The sequence below is a fragment of the Ostrea edulis genome, chromosome 8, assembly GCF_947568905.1.
Source record: "Ostrea edulis chromosome 8, xbOstEdul1.1, whole genome shotgun sequence".
Lineage (NCBI taxonomy): Eukaryota > Metazoa > Mollusca > Bivalvia > Ostreida > Ostreidae > Ostrea > Ostrea edulis.
Window position 1 is genome coordinate 64,375,255 of NC_079171.1, and position 20,358 is coordinate 64,395,612.

Below are 20,358 nucleotides of genomic sequence, written 5' to 3' on the forward strand. Positions count from 1 at the left end.
TGTACTTTTCCGATTTATTATCTTTACTAAAGATACGAGCATTGGACGAACAGTCTCCCCTGTCCTTCTCCATGTTTAGCCTGCCTGCATATTTTACATGTGTAGAACACCTCTCCGACTCCTGTTCCATGCTCAGGTTTTCTGTTTCAGTAAGATACCCTTTTCTGTTGATATAATTTTCAATCAGTAAATTTGATGCTTGACTTTGAGAAGCCTTTCCTTTAGAGATTGACAAGTCTGACACACAAACCAAGGTACCCTTCTGTCTATCCACCTCAATACACGGCACAGTCTTCTTCTCTTCTTCTGTCTCAGTTAAAGAACTGAGAGACGACACTTGTTTTCTCCGCTCTTCTGTTACAGAGTTTTGCACTGATTGCAGTGGAACAGGCTGATCCTCCTCAGGGATGTCCGGTTGTCTTCTCTCTTCTGTGACAGAGTCTTGTGGAACAGGCTGATCCTCCTCAGGGATGTCCGGTTGTCTTCTCTCTTCTGTGACAGAGTCTTGTGGAACAGGCTGATCCTCCTCAGGGATGTCCGGTTGTCTTCTCTCTTCTGTGACAGAGTCTTGTGGAACAGGCTGATCCTCCTCAGGGATGTCCGGTTGTCTTCTCTCTTCTGTGACAGAGTCTTGTGGAACAGGCTGATCGTCCTCTGTCTTCAAAGCAATGTCTTTAGCACTACTGTTACTATTTGAAACATATTCTCTAGAGGTGTCATTGATAAAGTTAATCTCATTATTTTCACCTTCCCTAGACAGTAAATTCTCTCTTACATAAGGAATCTCCTGACGAAACTCGTCAATTTGACAAACAAAATCAGTCTCTCTGATCACCTTTTGTTCACTTGTAAATTCTCCACTGCTGTCACCAGTACATTCGTCATTGACAGGGTTCTCTGAGTATTCTCTTTCTATTTCTTCTTCTTTAGACTGAACAGACTCACCTCCTGTGTTTCGGGCACTGTCTTCTCTAACTGTATCCAAATCACTGGACTCATCCGGCAGAAAAAAGACAACTCGAGACGCTTCTCCCCCTTCTGTAAATTCTTCAGGTTCAATGTGAGCAATACAAGGAATATTATCTTTCTTAAAGTTTGTATTCTGCTGTAGATCCACAACCCCAACGTCTCCTTCCTCTTCCTCCTCTTTTTCTTCTATGATTTGAGTATGTGGGATATAATTCTCAAACAAATCTGGTACTGCTTTTGAAGATCCTGAAATCTTTGTTGTTGTTGCTGGTTCTGGTATTTGTGATAGACTCACTGAAGCCTGGTCTATCAGGTCCTCTACTTCTCTGGAGTCCTTCGCATTTGTATTTTCTAAGTCACTCAAATCTGAAGAGACAATTAAAGTTAAATCGAGATGTCCTGCCTTCTTGTCTTTGGATTCAAATTTCTGATCAGTAGAGTTCAGCAAATTTGGTAAAACCAGATTTTCTCTGCTGATTGTTTGATGATCACAGGATTTCTTGGACTGAACAGACGAAGGAGGGTAGCATTGAGGAATCACAGACAAAGGAGGGTAGCATTGAGGAATCACTGTGGCTTCCTCTAATGGAATATCAGACGGAAGTGATTTTGTGATTTCTTCACCACCAGCTGGAGGACGATATGGTTCGGTTTGAACTAAGTTTGGTTGTATTAAATCTCCTTTTGCCTCTGAACTGTGTACTTGATCTGATCGGAAGAAACGGTTCTGTTCACCTTTTTCTTCCAAACCTGAATCTTCAAGTCGAGCGTCTGTACTGTTATCCGCAAACTGTTCGTGAAGATTTGATTCCTGTTCAGAAACAACTTTACTCAGACATTTATTAACGTCTTCTACACCTAGTGCTGGGGTGTTGATCTGGGTATCAGCTAATTTATTAATGTCTTCTACACCTAGTGTTGGGGTGTTGATCTGAGTATCAGCTAATTTATTAATGTCTTCTACACCTAGTGCTGGGGTGTTGATCTCGGTATCTGCTAATTTATTAATGTCTTCTTCTACACCTAGTGCTGGGGTGTTGATCTGGGTATCTGCTAATGAACTTGCTCCAGTGATTTCATCTTCAGTTAATGCATCTTGGAAAGTTTTTGTTTTACAGCTTGTTTTCAATTTTTTTTGGCTACTGTCTTCCACTTCAGTGACATTGTCTACCACTTTATTTACACTATCTTCTGCTGTGTTTACACTGACTTCTGCTGTGTTTACACTGTCTTCTGCTGTGTTTACACTGACTTCTGCTGTAATTACACTGACTTCTGCTGTGTTAACACTGACTTCTGCTGTAATTACACTATCTTCTGCTGTGTTTACACTGACTTCTGCTGTGTTTACACTGACTTCTGCTGTAATTACACTGACTTCTGCTGTGTTAACACTGACTTCTGCTGTAATTACACTATCTTCTGCTGTGTTTACACTGACTTCTGCTGTGTTAACACTGACTTCTGCTGTAATTACACTATCTTCTGCTGTGTTTACACTATCTTCTGCTGTGTTTACACTGTCTTCTGCTGTGTTTACACTGACTTCTGCTGTAATTACACTATCTTCTGCGGTGTTTACACTGTCTTCTGCTGTGTTTACACTGACTTCTGCTGTGTTTACACTGACTTCTGCTGTGTTTACACTATTTTCTGCTGTGTTTACACTGACTTCTGCTGTAATTACACTGACTTCTGCTGTGTTTACACTATCTTCTGCTGTGTTTACACTGACTTCTGCTGTGTTTACACTGACTTCTGCTGTGTTTACACTGACTTCTGCTGTGTTTACACTATCTTCTGCTGTGTTTACACTGACTTCTGCTGTGTTTACACTGACTTCTGCTGTGTTTACACTATCTTCTGCTGTGTTTACACTGACTTCTGCTGTGTTTACACTATCTTCTGCTGTGTTTACACTGACTTCTGCTGTGTTTATACTGACTTCTGCTGTGTTTACACTGTCTTCTGCTGTGTTTACACTGACTTCTGCTGTGTTTACACTGACTTCTGCTGTGTTTACACTATCTTCTGCTGTGTTTACACTGACTTCTGCTGTGTTTACACTGTCTTCTGCTGTGTTTACACTGTCTTCTGCGGTGTTTACACTGTCTTCTGCTGTGTTTACACTGACTTCTGCTGTGTTTATGGTGTCATGCTTTCCATTGAATGTCTTTAGACCCTGATTCCATCCACTGTTCTGTTTGCTGAATGTAAAGTGGTCAGATGAACTACGTGTGTCAACAAAACTACCACTGTCTCCTGTTGGAGGGAATTCTTTGGTTCCAGTCAAATCTGGTTTAGAATCTTTTTCTTTTGTACTCCGTTCAAGATGTCCTTGTTCAATCTTGTTCAAGTCAGTAGAAAATCCAAGCAATGGACTACAATCTTTCCTGACTTTAGTATCATCAGCAGCACTTAAACACAGGTTGTTCTGTTGTGTATCAGAATTACATGAAATGAATGATTCGGAACCTGTAGACCCCAGACGTCGTGGTTCATCGACGTGGTCTGGCTGACAGGATTCAGCCAAAATCTGTTTCTGGTCGGACTTCACAGATACCTGTATGCATCTGTCAAAAGAGCTCCCCAAATAGATATTGGAACTGTGTACAACATATACACTCTGTTCAATTCGATGTCCTGAGTCTTTAGAACCAGTTTGGTCTGTTTCATCACTAGCGACAATAACACTATGTTCAATTTGATGTCCTAAGTCTTTAGAATCAGTTTGATTTGTTTCATCACTATTGCCAGTACCTTCATTTCTCTCAAGTCCTGCATCAACTACAGCTGTGGGAACACTGTCTCTTGAACTCTCATTGTCAGTTCCAACTGGTCTACAACCACAATTTGTTGAATCTGCTCGAGGAGCTATGACAAAGCTTTTGTGGATGACGGTCTGATTTCCATCATCCACTGCTTTCTTTCTCTGATACTTCTGTGATCCAAGGTCACCTTCTGCTTTTGTTTCTATTGTTCCATCAATTCTAACACTATCAAGGTCACCTTCAGCCTTTGTTTCTATTGTTCCATCAATTCTAACACTATCAAGGTCACCTTCAGCCTTTGTTTCTATTGTTCCATCAATTCTAACACTATCCTTGTATTCAGAAATGTTATTGTTAGCAGACCACGAAAATTTAATCTCCTTTCTTATATCACGAGGAGATTTTAGCCTATCATATTCTTTGATACTTGCACTGTCTTCACCACTAAACCTGTCACATGTAACCCTTTGTTCTTTCTCAGTCTGGCTAGAATTTCTTGATTCCCCGTAACAGAAACTTCTGCTCCTTTTGATGACACTGGTCAATCTGGCATCTTCTCTGGAGGCTAAAGGAGCCAGAATCTCCAAGGACAACCATTGGTCAACATCAGAGGTGGCCAGGAAACACTCAGTGGAGTTCTGAGTTATCTCCCCTATGTAGAATGAGGATGTAGACCATGATGGACAATCGTCACGGAACAATCTGTCTTCTCTCGTTTCTGAAAGGTCAATCAATGATCATCAGATTCTTCAACTTCATTTTTTTTTTAAAAACTTACATCTCCTGCATTTATTGGGATTAAGTACATGTATTTATTGGGATTAAGAACATGTATTTATTGGGATTAAGTATATGTATTTATTGGGTGTAAGTACATGTATTTATTGGGATTAAGTATATGTATTTATTGGGTGTAAGTACATGTATTTATTGGGATTAAGTATATGTATTTATTGGGTGTAAGTACATGTATTTATTGGGATTAAGTATATGTATTTATTGGGTGTAAGTACATGTATTTATTGGGATTAAGTATATGTATTTATTGGGTGTAAGTACATGTATTTATTGGGCGTAAGTACATGTATTCACTCACGAGTCATAAGAGGCACTATGTTCACCTGAGCTGTCTTACTTTCTCACATAAAAATAGAATTTAACCAATGTAATGCTTTACCTCGTTCATTTGAGCTTTCCACTAAAAATAGAATTTAACCAATGTAATGCTTTACCTCGTTCATTTGAGCTTTCCACTAAAAATAGAATTTAACCAATGTAATGCTTTACCTCATTTACTTGAGCTTTCCACTAATTAAACAAAACCCAGCTGATGGTGTAAATTTTAAAAACAGACAAACTGCTGTGGAACTTTAAAGGATTTTGTACTGTAAACTCTTACTTCTCATTTCAGAGAACATACATTATTTACGAGAAATGTCACGAGACTATCTAGTTCGGAATGACTTACACATTTCAGAGAACATTATTTACGAGAAATGTCACGAGACTATCTAGTTCTGAATGACTTACACATAAAGATTTAAGCAATAGATATATAAATAATGATTCACAAAAGTTATTTCTCATGAATAAATACATAACTGTATGCACACAAAAATAAGGTCTTGTCAAATAAGTGATCTACAGTGCCTGTCCTTAACTTCACAGATTACACCCCACTTAGTGTATCTATGAAATGCTTTTTAAAGAGGCGTTTTCCTCACCCGTTAATTAATCAATTAACCTGATCAAGATCTAGGGCTCACCGCAGGTGTGACCGGTTGACAGAATATGCTTACTCCTCCTATGCACCTGATCCCACCTCTGTTGTGTCCAGGGCTCCGTATTTGCTCTACTCTTAATTCTGTATTTTTTATGGGATTTACGAGATTGATCACTGTTTATTTTTTTCATTTTTCATAAAGGTTTCCTAAGCTAACACCCCCCCCCTCCCCAGTAGACTCTGATGTTCAATCATTGAATGCCTAAATCCAAAATATGAGAGCTTAAGGAGGAATAACCATACCACAGATAGCTTAAGGAGGAATATACACACCACAGATAGCTTAAGGAGGAATACACACACCACAGATAGCTTAAGGAGGAATACACACACCACATGTAGCTTAAGGAGGAATACACACACCACATGTAGCTTAAGGAGGAATACACACACCACATGTAGCTTAAGGAGGAATACACACATCACAGGTAGCTTAAGGAGGAAAAACACACCACAGATAGCTTAAGGAGAAATAAATACACCACAGATAGCTTAAGGAGGAATAAACACACCGCAGATAGCTTAAGGAGAAATAAACACATCACAGATAGCTTAAGGAGAAATAAACACATCACAGATAGCTTAAGGAGAAATAAACACATCACAGATAGCTTAAGGAGGAATAAACACACTGCAGATAGCTTAAGGAGGAAAAAACACACCACAGATAACTTAAGGAGGAATAAACACACCAAAGACAGATTAAGGAATAAACACACCACAGATAGCTTAAGGAATAAATACACCACAGACAGCTTAAGGAGGAATCAAGACACCACAGATAGAGGAATAAACACACCACATGTAGCTTAAGGAGGAATAAACACACCACAGATAGATTAAGGACATGGGATACCCCCAAAGAATTGTTATAGAATTTTGAAAATCATTTTGTAAATCTTTTAATAAAATAGATAAAAAAACCCATATTTACCACAAAATTTACCCATGAAACCACCTTTATTTTTGCATTATTCACAAATCCATACTTGATAATTCAATGGGAAAACAAATTACTCAAATAATTGATATCCTTCAAATACATCTATTAATTGGTGCACTTCATGTATCAATGATCAATTTACATTTTTTTTAATCAAATGATAAGAAAATCCCACTCATACAAAGCAAACTCCCACTCATACAAAGCAAAATCCCACTCATACAAAGCAAACTCCCACTTCACTTGATGTGTCCAAAATCTTGGGCATCCTATGATCTTAATAGACTCCCAAAAAGATGCAGAAATAATCTGTGAGTAGACAGACAAATGGTGAAGACAGTCAAGAGGACTGGGTTTTTTGTCATGTGTTTTTTCAGATGAGCATAAAACATTAATTAATTCAATCAATTAATAACCTAAATGTTATAATAAGCATACTTATCCTACAGCCTTACCTTTAATCAAACAGTCGTCCTGACAATTCTCTCGCAGCTCTCCACCGTAAGCCCCAATGTCTGTTTTTCGTTCTGCATCATCTGACTTGTACCCAAGTTCTCTACTAGATATGGACTGTCTCAGCATGTCTCTCTTTCTCTCTCTCTCCTCTCAGTCCAGTACCAATGCTTACAAACAAATCAATCTGCCTACATCTGGTCTATTTTCAGGCCTTTCTCTAATTAGTGCAGGGTATTCCCCGGGGCTCCCTGTGTTTCAGTGGATGATTGAATGGGACCGTGTGTTAGTACTTAGTGTCAGACATGTATCTGAGTGTTCCCCGTCTGTTAAACTGAGGGGAGAATTCACTGAAATCAATAAACATCACTGTGGCTGGGACTCTTACATGAAATTCTTTATAACTTTCCTAAAAATTAAAAGGCAGCTAAAGAAAAGTTTATACATTGCTGTATTGATGTGACAAGATGAAGTTTGCATTCGAAGAGCTCCCAGAATGAGAAAATCCCTGTAGTTTCAGGAACTATAACCACATAAAGTTTAAAGACTGTAGATTTTCATTATCTGAAAGAGGGGGGTTCAAACATGTTTTGGGGAAAAACATATAAATTCTTTATTACTCTCCCAAAAATTAAATTGCAGCAAAATAATAATTTATATTGCTACATTCATTGTATAACATAGTGTGTTTTACATTGAAACATTCTCCTAAATGAGAAAATTCCTGTAGTTTCATGAGCTACAACCACACAAGAGTTAATTAAGACTGTTTATTTTCATTATCAGAGAGGAGGGTGCAACCACCTTAAGGAGGAACCACACAAGAGTTAACTAAGACTGTTTACTTTCATTATCAGAGAGGAGGATGCAACCACCTTAAGGAGGAACCACACAAGAGTTAACTAAGACTGTTTACTTTCATTATCAGAGAGGAGGGTGCAACCACCTTAAGGATGAATGCCAGACCACAGAAATCGGATATGAACTGAAAGTGAAGGATGTGTATAATAATATTTTGCAACTGAAATGTTTAAAAATTTACCTCATTTAGTAAAAAAAATATGCAGTTTTAGTAGAAAATAATCTTCGGGGGGAGGGTGGGGGATCAGACTGCTGTCGGACTTCAACGCATAAGTACAAATCTGCAGTTTGGCACATAAAGCTATTGTGTTACCATAACGATAACAATCAAATAGCTGACTAGATTACAAAGGAATATACAGGACCATAACAATCAAATTTCTCTTCTCTGTGAAAATATCAGCTATTAAATCTCTCTTCTTTGTGAAAATATCAGCTATTAAATTTCTCTTCTCTGTGAAAATATCAGCTATTAAATTTCTCTTCTCTGTGAAAATATCAGCTATTAAATTTCTCTTCTCTAATAACTTGCTGAGGATTTGAATTTATCAACAATAGATGCACATATATACATATTCTACTTAGGAACGATTATATACATATTAACCTAATAGAAAATTCTCTACGTTAATAAATCACTGATTGATGTGTACTGAGTTATCACACGGCTTCTTTCAAACTAACAATCAAACGACAATGGTTTCATCAGCCAAGTCACATCAAAGCGACCGCGGTGCTTAGAACTTGAAGCAACAGCGTTACATATAACACAAGCAACCAGCGTTATATATAACACAAGCAACCAGCGTTGCTTATAACCAGTATTAGATCCCAAAGCGACCAAAGTTACTTCACTAAATCATATCAAGGAACATACATTGACAATGTTAAGCATATCCCATAGCAATGGTGACTTACTAACACTGTCAAACTCTTAGGCCTAATACTTCCAACTTAACCTCACCGATGTTAACGCTGCAACAATCTTCGTCAGACTAACCCACAGCTGCTAGTTTGCACCGTATTTATAGGGTTTTACCACGTGACCACTGTGTGATCAATTCGGCAGTACCTCGGGTGTTTTCCATCATATACATTTGTATTCTATCGGACATTATCGTATGCCCCATACCAGTACACAAAAATCCGTTACACCGAGCAAACTCACAACAGGACCCCTCAATTGTGAGCCAAGCAAACTCACCACAGGACCCCTCAATTGAGACCCGAGCAAACTCAACACAGGACCCCTCAATTGTGACCAGAGCAAACTCACCACAGGACCCCTCAATTGTGAGTCAAGTAAACTCACAACAGGACCTCTCAATTGTGAACCGAGTAAACTCACCATGGTACCCTCAATTGTGAGCTGAGCAAACTCACCATAGGACACCTAAATTGTGAACCAAGTAAATTAACTCACCACGATACCCCTCATTTGTGAGCTGAGTAAACTCACCACGGGACACCTCATTCATTACCACTTAATTAACACGTAATTCACAAAATTAAAAACACTTAAAATTACAGTAAAATAACAAACTTAGAAATATTATGCTCAAAACAACTGCTTCACATACTTGTTTGATAGATCATTCATTTCATCTTAAAAGAAAAAAACCAAACTTGAATCATGGGTACATACCGAGAGGGAAGTCAAATCTCTCCTCCTCGGCCGACCAATGAACAACGGCCTCCGTCATAAATTTCGTGGCCTGTTTTAACGGCATAGTCTCCGATGCAAAGGGGGGCTCACTCACTTTGAGGCTGTTTTGGTTGTTAGTAACTGTATCGTAGGTTGTAGGTTTCTTGTTAAAAGCCACTAAAATTTCTCCCTCCTCAACTTTAATTCCTTTCAGAGCACTATTTTCATTGCTTCATAAAAGAGGTACATTTTTTTCCTTAAGAATCAGGCCAAATGAAACAGCAAGTCGTACATAGGTCATCACTCAACCTCAGCCCCATGTATATCGCCATACAACTTGTCATTGAGCCAAATGCTGTCTCATGTGCCTCAATCCAACTGTTAGTCCATTCTTAACATACTGATTTTGACTACGGATTACTCCGTTTACCTCATCAAGATATCGGGTTCACGGCAGAGTTGGACAAACATGGCCCCCTGGATATACCAGAGGTGGGATCATGCAGGTGCCTATATATAGAAGTAGTTATAAGCATCCCCTGTCGACTGATCACACCCGCTGTGAGCCCTATATCCTGATCAGGTAAACGGAGTAATCCGTAGTCAAAATCAGTGTGCAAAAAACGGCCTAACAATCGATACGAAACACCTCAGACAGCACTTGACCCAATTATAAGTTTTATTAGCAAAATAGCGACGTTATTATATAGTGACATTAGAATTTGTGAAATGCTAACTTCAAACGAGACTGTTGAAACCCCTGTAACATCAACTAGGTTTGTCAATAGCCTGCCTTGATTTAAAAACTAATCATACACAGAACAAGCTCTTGTGTATCGAATCACATAAAACCATTGAGATTCATTCCAAATATAACCTGCTACATTATCATAATACATAGAGACAAAATTTAAGACTGCAAAAACTATAAAAAAAAAATTCATAAGAAAAATAATGAGTTGTTGTTACTTTCAAATTAAGTCAACTCAGGTACTCAAGTGGTACCCAAATAGTACTCAAATAGTACTTAACTGGCACTCAAACAGTACTTAACTGGCACTCAAATAGTACTTAACTGGCACTCGAATAGTACTCAAATAGTACTTAACTGGCACTCAAATAGTACTCATTAACTGGTTCTCAACAAGAGATTGCAGTAACTTACAACAATCACAGACTTATATTAAAAACACCCAATTTAAAGTTTTAAATTTCCACGCCAAGAATCAACAGATTCTCTTTAATGTCAATTGAGGATAATAATTAACTCAATAAAGATAGAAAATCCATGAAAAGATACACCCCTAATCTTGAATTACCAGTCCACCTGCGTATACAAATGATCCCAATAGAATCCAAGTCTCAAGAAAAACCTCACTTCCAAATCTCAAAACGGCACCCACAGTATTCACATTTACATTTAGTACAAGGTATTATCCACCGTGTATACGCCTCAAGCCTTTATTTCATATTAGATAATTATAACGCAGTAATTAAACCCAATATTTGATGGCCTAGTCAAAAAAGCCCTTACATTAACCCCCCTCCCCACCTTGCAATAAGGCCATGCATCAATTTCAATTCATCAAAATGACAAATAAAAAAAAACACCACATGAAATACCAGCATCATTTTAATGGAGTGCCTAGGGAAGGCTTGTCACTGGACGTGAGGCTCGAGTGTACGTCCCCCTCACACCAGTGTTAATGTAATTAGTGGTATCACATCCAGGACGCTAGATATAATGAATGCGATTAGTCACAGCACGTTACTTTCACTTCAGTGGTTCTGCGCTGTGTGTGAATTTCTCCTGGTTACTTATTAATTAGGCCTTTGATTCACTTATAGAAACGTGTGCTATATACAGTCTCTTATATATAGCCTGCCTTATTAACAGACACTACAGGTAAAACTGTCCCAGTAATCACCTGTTATTAACAGACACTACAGGTAAACCTGTCCCAGTAATCACCTGTTAATTCACCTGTCTAATCCGATGTGACCAGTGGTCATCTGTCTAGTAATATGACCAATGGTCACCGTTCTAACAAGGCCAGTGGCCTAATGACCACCTTTTTAAGGCGATCAGTTGAAAACTTACAGGAGGTATACATCTTATAGTATTATATCTATATCATATATCTGTATCATACATCTGTATCATATATCTTGATATAGCATTATATCTGTATCACATATCTGTATCATAAATCCATTTATAATAGTATCCCGTGGGAATCCGGGTAAGAATAGGTCCTCAGTACCCCTTGCTTGTCATAAGGTGACTAGATGGAGCAGTTCTTCAGATGAGACTGCAAAAACCGAGGCACAGTGCAGTGCTCCAAATTGCGAGTAAAACGGTCGCATTTGTGACCAGAAAATCGATTTTGCGACTAGAGATTATATTTAAGTCGCATTTTTGCGAGTGGAAAAAAATTAGGCATCCGGTAAAATTTTGTAATCGGGATCGGAAGTCGGAATAAATATGTTTCAGTCTCGGTCAAAACAGCGTTTGAAAGCAATCAAGATGGCGGTAAAACAAGGGTTAAAGCACTTTGGACTTAGTAAAAAGTAGAAGCCTCGGCCTAATACATGTAACAAAGAAATTAAAAAATCACACGGAGAAAGTTCTGCATTTAAAGATGACGTAGCTGCATGTGTAAAAAGAAAAATGCAAAAGTAAAGGAAGAACCCCAGTCCTAATGGCTGAAGGAATTTTCGTGGTTGATATACAGAGATTGCAAAATGTTTTACAGAATTTGTGAGGCCAATCAGCCAGCAACGTCCACCATTTCTGGACACCCATTGTCCGATTTCACCACGACCAGGTGTACATCTTTCAAATGTGGAAGTGTGACTATTCACGGTAACAGTAAGAGACACGTCTTTGTCCGTGACTGCATTATTAGCAGTAAGTCAAGCGGGGCAACTGTTGTTGCTAATTTTCAGACATTTACAAACTCGGGATGTAGTGTTCTTATTGATGCTGGTACTAATTGTTCAGCAAAAAATACCCAACAAAAGTAGAAACTCTTATTCGCATAAACAGTGAAGGTCCACTTGTTTGGAATGATGGGTTTTCTTCCCCAGAAGCGTACTGTAAAATATACAAGATGACCCAATGCAATACAACTTTTGTCAGAGTAAATACTTGACTTGTTTGCATCCAGCATGTTTCACAGCACATTTCTATTCAGTTTCAAAATAAAACCTACAAGGGTTTTTTTTAATTTGAAAATCTTTCAAGAAAAAAATATACACCCATGTATACGTTTTGTTTGTTTTATTTACAAAATCCTTTACCATGGCGAGTAGAAATTTGAAAATGGCGACCAGAAATATTTCTAGGTCACCATTCTGCGACCTGATAGCAGATGTGACTTGGAGCACTGCAGTTTCACAGCAGGTGTGGCATGATAATGATCTCTCCCTGCTCAAAGGACGTATGCGTCGAGTATATTTAGGTCTAAATTTTACAGCGGCCTTCACAGGTAACGTACGTCTCCATTAGAGTGAAATACTCGCGAGAGAGAGAGAGACGTTAAACAATGTAAAATCAATCAATATGTCATAATCATATAATATTATATCGATATCATAATCATGTATTATTATATCAATAACATAATCGAATAGTATTATATCAATATTATAATTATATAGTATTACATGTATATCAATATTATAATTATATAGTATTATACATGTATCTATATTATAATTATATAGTATTATACATGTATCTATATTATAATTATATAGTATTATACATGTATCTATATTATAATTATATAGTATTACATGTATATCAATATTATAATTATATAGTATTATACATGTATCTATATTATAATTATATAGTATTATACATGTATCTATATTATAATTATATAGTATTATACATGTATCTATATTATAATTATATAGTATTACATGTATATCAATATTATAATTATATAGTATTATACATGTATCTATATTATAATTATATAGTATTATACATGTATCTATATTATAATTATATAGTATTACATGTATATCAATATTATAATTATATAGTATTATACATGTATCTATATTATAATTATATAGTATTATATGTATATCAATATTATAATTATATAGTATTACATGTATATCAATATTATAATTATATAGTATTACATGTATATCAATATTATAATTATATAGTATTATACATGTATCTATATTATAATCATATAGTATCAATACATCAATATTATATCTATATAGCATTATAATTTATATCATAATCATTGTATATCAGATACACACAGCAAAGCCGTGCAGGATACACACAGCAAAGCCGTGCAGGATACACACAGCGATTTAACAAAGTCATGTATCTTATATCCATTCATTGTGAGATATCCTGATTGATGCATTGATACTCACTGTGTAGGATAGATATCTCAGTGATATTTCTCTCAGTGAGATATCCTGATTTATACAACACAAATACTCACTGTGTAGGATAGATCCCTTTGTGAGATATCCTGATTTATAAAACACAAATACTCACTGTGATGGATATTTCTCTCAGTGAGATATCCCGATTTATACAACACAAATACTCACTTTGAAGGATATCTCTCTCAGTGAGACATCCTGATTTACACAACACCACTGTGAAGGATAATTATCCCTCAGTGAGATATCCAGGTTCATACAATACGAATACTCACCGTGTAGAATATATCTCAGTGAGATATCCAGGTTCATACAATATGTATACTCACCATGTAGAATATATCTCAGTGAGCTCAGTGAGATATCCAGGTTCATACAATACGTATACTCATCGTGTAGAATATATGTCAGTGAGATATCCAGGTTCATACAATATGTATACTTACCGTGCAGGATATATCTCAGTGAGATATCCAGGTTCATACAATACGATATTCACTGTGTAGAATATATCTCAGTGAGATATCCAGGTTCATACAATACGTATACTCACTGTAGAATATATCTCAGTGAGATATCCAGGTTCATACAATATGATACTCACTGTGTAAAATAAATCTCAGTGAGCTCAGTGAGATATCCAGGTTAATACAATATGTATACTCACTGTGTAGAATATATCTCAGTGAGATCCAAGTTCATACAATACATACACTTACCATGCAGGATATACCCCTTGGTGGGATATCCGGGAATAAGTTCCTCTGCAGCTATCCCCTTCATTTTCTTACTACGAGCCATATACAGTTCCCTGTCCTCCTTTCACACACTTGAAAGTTCACTTCAAAGTTCACACAGTTCAAAGTTTACATCAGGAACATTGATTGATTATGAAGTCATAACTCTTTGTCATTTATGTTATAACTCGGTCACCAGAAGTGCATGTTCCGCAATTAATGATTATCAAAAAAAAATAAAAATCTGTAATTACAAGTCACTGTAGCTAATAGAATCTTAGCTACGTGATAATATCTGGTTTCACTCTGTGAAAAGCCTCGTGTCCTATATCAATACGCATCAAAAGTTTTTTATGAATAACACGATATTCCTAGTTTAGATGCCTCTTACAGCAATATCTGACCAAAAAATCAGGAACTTTTTAATTCAAATTTTTCAAAGTGGTCTAAAACTTTTCGCACATGAAAAAATTCCTGGTGTAACGGGAGAAGAAAGAGGATTTTCTTCCAGATTTAAAAATCATCCCAAATGAAATCCCAACAAGCACTCACTGAGAATTAACTATTTCACATTTCAATATGGCCTACAACAGCATCCCAACACGATTCTGAAATTGTGAAATCGGAATCTTGAAATGTCCACTGATTTTATTTACACCTGGCATAATTCCTGACAAGGAGACACTCCTGTTTATGAAGTTCACAGAGTAAATTCCTCGTTCACACTAAAGGTCTACACAACGCAGACCCAAACCTGCAACTGAAGCCAATCCCGTTAAAAATCTTGTATCCAATCCAATTAATGACGAAAATCACAAAACAAAACAGATAACAGGCACCGAGATCCTGAACACAAAAAAAACAAATGCAGTCATCGTCAACAACATGATTCACTCATTGGGGGGGATACATTACATCCTCCATCTGTCCATTTCCCAGCGACAAGACAAGCGATTTCATTTTTGTGATTTACAGCGATTACACGGAGGATGGCCGTAACATTGACTGAAGTAAATCTTTACAACAGTGACCAGCTCTCAGAAAATCACAATAAGTTAATTAACTAATGTACGACTAGACTACCAGTCTCAGCAACATATTGACTTGCCTAGATTTTTTTTTTTTAGCTATGGAGTAAAATCTGTCAAAACAAAGTGTGTACAAACACCGCCCTCATCATTCATCATGTTCCTCCCCGCTCTCATCATTCATCATCAGCCTCCCAGCTCTCATCATTCATCATCAGTCCCCCCGCTCTCATCATTCATCATGTTCCTCCCCGCTCTCATCATTCATCATGTTCCTCCCCGCTCTCATCATTCATCATGTTCCTCCCCGCTCTCATCATTCATCATGTTCCTCCCCGCCCTCATCATTCATCATCAGCCTCCCCGCTCTCATCATTCATCATCAGTCTTCCCGCTCTCATCATTCATCATAAGCCTCCCCGCTCTCATCATTCATCATGTTCCTCCCCGCTCTCATCATTCATCATGTTCCTCCCTGCTCTCATCATTCATCATCAGTCTCCCCGCTCTCATCATTCATCATAAGCCTCCCCGCTCTCATCATTCATCATAAGCCTCCCCGCTCTCATCATTCATCATAAGCCTCCCTGCTCTCATCATTCATCATAAGCCTCCCCGCTCTCATCATTCATCATCAGCCTCCCCGCTCTCATCATTCATCATCAGTCTCCCCGCTCTCATCATTCATCATCTCCAGTAATTACCTTATTAAATTAATTACTCTTTGCATTCCTAGTGGATAAGAATCAGGGACCCCAGTCTACATTTACCTTAGGAACGTATAAGAGTTAAATCAATCAGAATCTGAGTCAACCTTTTTACTGAAAAATACATTATACAGTAAATATTCACAGAAAAAATATTTCTAGTTCCCTACATCTTCGCAAGCCAAGTGTCCGATTCGCTTACTCATGAGAGTAAGCGAATCGGACACTTGGCTTGCGAAGATGAGTTCCCTATAGCTTACAAGACTTAGCTACAGATCAACATGTGTTAGCTCACTCAGAGCTACAGTCACTGACCCATGTACAATTATTTATTCATGCATTAGTGTTCTGAAAGGAAGTCCGCCATTCATGATGAAGTGCTATTCCTCCTAACTCTAAACATATTTAATCAATGATCATAATAATTATGAAGAGAGTTTGCTATTCAACATGTTGGAAGTGCTGGTGAATTTATATATAATAACCCCTGGGATCGAGAATTTTTTTGGGGGAAAATACAGTCTGATTAAAATCAAACCACGCAGCAGCTGTCCGTATATCGAACGAAGTGAGAGGTTTGATTTTAATCAGACTGGGAAAGTAACAGTTGACCCTGTGGGGATCCATGTTAAAAAAGGTCCTCAGCACCCCTTGTTTGTCATTAAAGGTGACTAAATGGGACGGTCCTTCGGATGAGACTGCAAAAACCGAGGTCCCATGTCACAGCAGGTGTGGCACAATACAGATCCCTCCCTGCTCAAAGGCCATGAGCACCGAGCATATAGGCCTAAATTAAGCAGCCCTTCACCAGCAGTGGTGACGTCTCCATATGAATGAAAGATTCTCGAGAGGGACGTTAAATGATATACATCCAACCAAAGACTTTTACTATTGAACACATAGGCTATTACAAACCATGCACCCACTCCACTCAACAGAAGATAGACCTCTGCAATACAAAGGAGCCGACCAATCAAACGCACCTTGTATTCCAATTGATAGAACTTCTTTGTTAACCAAACTATATAAAAAAGGTGTAGGTGGAAAATTTTACAATCTCATAAAGCACATGTATTCAAACACTAAATATTGCTGCAAAGATGAATCTAGATATAGTGAACCATTTGTGGAAACGCGTGGGGTTAAGCAAGGCAATCACCTTCCCCCATCTCTCTTTAATATATTTATTGATGATTTCTACTCACAACTTATGAATTTTAACACAAACCCACCTAGACTTCAAAATGTTGAAGTTGGTCATTTATTCTTTGCAGATGATTTAATTCTTCTCTCAACTACAGAAGAAGGCCTTTAAACCTCGATAGACTGTCTTTCAGAATATCGCACGAAGGAAATAATAACTGTAGTTATAACCAATGCAATGATTCTCTCAAAATATAAGAAAATTGACACAGCCCAATACTGTTTTTATTATAATCACTCAATAATTCATCTTACACATGAATATAAATATTTGGGAATTATTTTCAGTTGTATTGGTAAACTTAAATACGCAGCTGAACAGCTAGCCAGAGTTCTTGAAAAGTGTCGGTAATATCGGATTATCCGATAAAAGTAGTAAATGTCCGACACAAGTTACTTAATTGTCGGTCCTGATGGCCGATATAAGATCGGGATCGAAGTCCGTTTTTTACCTGGAAAAAATGGCAGCCGTGTGGCCCATAGATTTTCAAACTGATGCAAAATCCGGCAACACAGTGAAACGTAAACGCGAGGAATCAATTGTGAGGAACTACGAGGAGAAGAGAAACCGATTGTTTCAATCCGCCTGGCAATCTGGGAGACAATGGCTTTTGTTTGCAGCGGTTTTACCTATTGCTTGGTGACACAATTTGCTCAAAGTCGAAACTGACGAAAGACCAAATTTTATACACCTGGGCAAAAGTGAGAGAAATAGTTGTTACAACAATTGCAGAGGAAGATGAGAAAGAAGTTGAGAGGAATATACAGGATAGAGAGAAAAATGGAGGATGAGAGAGAAGTGGAGGGTGAGAGAGAAATAGAACAAGAAAGTGACTCAGATAGTGAAAGTGAGGAAGATTCATTCAGAGTGTAGGGAAGATGAGAAAGGCTATGAAAAGATAATTTATGAACTTATAGCTGAGATGGAGATTGAATACAATTACACATGTAGTTGATTTTAAATAAAATTTATGAAAACCTCTAAAGCGATGCATTTTTTTTCTGGACTGACAAAATTTTGTTTGGGCTGACATTATTTCTAACAGTGTCAGACCAAATGTCTGACACTTCAAAAGAGATTTCAAGAACTCTGGCTAGCTGACCATGCACAGAAAGCTTTTTAAGCAATTAAACACAGCACTTAATATCTGAAGACATTTTGGATGTAGAGAAAAAAGCTTCAAATTTAGCCATTAAATATGGACTAGGAACACTCCCCATAGATCTGCTTTAAAGTTCTCCTCTCTATGTTCAAATTTTACAAAAGACTCTCCTCTCTATGTTCAAATTTTATGAAAGACTAAGAAGCTATAAGGAAAATGGTATCAAAAATCCAATACTTATGGCTGCTAAACTGGAAGATGATAACCTTTATAATACTGGCATACAGGAAAATTGGCAGGGACAAATAATAAAGTTAAGAAATAAACTAAATCTTTCGACATTAGATATTGATAAAAGCACATTCTATAACTACTTGAAGAATTACTATAATGATAATAACTAACACACAACTGTAAAATACTGAATTCTCTAAATGTGGTAAAATGCTAATTTACAGTAAAATTAGAAAGAACTAGATGAATTACAAGTCTTTTTAGACTATTTGAAATTTCCAATTGCGAAAGTAGTACGTCGCTCTAAATTAACAAAACTAAGAATATCTACCCACCCATCAGAAACTGAAACTGGTAAATATTCAAAACCATGTATTCCAAAAGAATGTCATTTTTGTTGAAGATGAGTTACATTTTCTATATGACTGCTTCATGTATAAAGATATAAGAAAGAAATATTACCCTTTGAACATCTACAATTCAGATGATGATCATACACCAAAGGAAAACCATTGTAAAGTAATGCAACCCTGTCAATGTAGTTCATGCCAGAAGGTTATGTGAATTTTTACATGAATGTTTTGAATTGCACACCAAAAGTAAAGTGCTATAATTACATTTAATTTATGTAATACATAATGTAACTACTAATATGCAATACTAAATTGCATACATACAGACTAATATCACAGGTACATGTCAAATATATACTTGTATTTACATATATGTAAATGAACTGTTAGTATTTAGTTTATTACCATAATATATCTCATATTGTGTAACATGATTGTATGCCAACATGCTTGGTGAATCAATAAATAAATTGAATTGAATATCAAAATGTAATTTATTATATAGAATAAATGGTGTCAAATTTTAAGACAACAAAAAGTTCATGATGTCAGAGCCTTTGACTAGACTAGGATAGATCACATCTGCCTCAGCAACAACACACCCTCAACACACTCTGAGCAAACGGGTATATATTATACTACAACACACCCTGAGCAAACAGGCATATATTATACTGCAATCATTATATTATCATATATACCAGAACATTTGCTTTAATACATAAAATAAATTCATCAAGACTAAATTAGATCTTTTAGAGAGAATCCTTTTCTAAACCTACTTAATTAGAATAATATTGAGTGACTTTAACTTAAATTATATGAAGCATACCCGGTTTGGGGGAGGGGGGGATGGGATCTAAATTTTTGCTGGGGATCTCAATATATGCATTAAATAAGTTATTCGTTGATAGCGGTACCACCCCCACAAAGTAATAAAACAGACTTACCGTGAACCCTCAGTGGAAATCTCTGTCAAATAATAAATCTGTCGCTTTAATCATATTAAACGTGCTTAAATATTAAGATTAGCACACCGTAACGGTTTATTTCGTTGATAAGGTGCCCCATATGCCATTACCAATTGTTTTTAAAAGGTCGCTTATAACATTAAAACAGGGATCAGAATCAATTTAA

General features: G+C 36.9%; 1 protein-coding gene across 1 annotated transcript in view; it reads right to left on the reverse strand.

The window, feature by feature from the left end:
* The window catches only part of LOC125662391 (uncharacterized), an 84,644-nt gene extending 64,350 nt beyond the window's left edge, over positions 1–20,294 (reverse strand). Inside the window, exon 1 of the mRNA XM_048894595.2 lies at positions 20,172–20,294. The gene's annotated coding sequence lies outside the window, so the exon portion shown is untranslated. The remainder of the gene's footprint in view (positions 1–20,171) is intronic.
* Between the last annotated feature and the right edge of the window lie 64 nt (positions 20,295–20,358).